Here is a 934-nt window from a genome sequence, read left to right on the forward strand (position 1 = left end):
AGGATCTCTTTGTTCAAAGCAGTAACCGACTTACCTTTCTACATAAGATAAGAATCTGGCATCTGCATGTTACATAAAGTGCTTTGCAGGAGACACATTAACCTTCTGTACTAGTTAGATTCATTTCTGGGACCCGACAAAACACAGATCTCTCCAACAAACGTGTTAACCTCCAGAGTTATTTCCCCATTATAGTTATTATTACTCCCTGAGCTTTACTAGGCACCTCTGCAGCAGGTGCCTCAACTCAATAAAATATTTAAGATGCAAACTTTGCAGACAATTAAGCAGAACAGATCAACTGCCATGTGCCTCCTTGTTGCCAATTTCTTTGTGGCAGGGTTTAAAAAAATAAATGTATTAGTTGAGGCCCAGATTTTGCGTTGGGATTGCGCCACTTTTTTGGCACAACCCCAACACCAAATCGCATATGTTAAATCTCATAATGCACTTAAATGTAGTCATGATATACCTGATATACATATGTGTGAGTTCTTAATATCTGATGTCGTTTCCTGTGATGTCACTTCCAGTGAGGTCACTTCCAGTGAGGTCACTTCTTGTGATGTCATGTGCAATGTCACGCGTCGTGACATTATGCGCTGTGATGGCACGCATCATGCTTTCTCTTGCATACTGCCTAGCCTGGTAAGTCCCCCCACTTCTTTTTTTCTGACTTGTGCCCTGCTTATCAGAATATCTGCTGAGAGCAGACAGGCACTGATGCAGCAGTAAACATCAATGGGAAGGTATGGCACAGCAATGGCTGAAGCTTTGTCACAGTGAATCATTGCCACCAAGCACCCGAAGAGAGAGTCAGCTTGAAGTGCAGCACACATGCACACTGGCCAATCACAGCACAGCACTGCCCAAAGTTATAAAGCTCCCAGGCATACACATGTGTCTCAGTGAGATCCATTGAGCGATTAGCACA

Source organism: Triturus cristatus, chromosome 7 (assembly GCF_964204655.1).
Source record: "Triturus cristatus chromosome 7, aTriCri1.1, whole genome shotgun sequence".
NCBI lineage: Eukaryota > Metazoa > Chordata > Amphibia > Caudata > Salamandridae > Triturus > Triturus cristatus.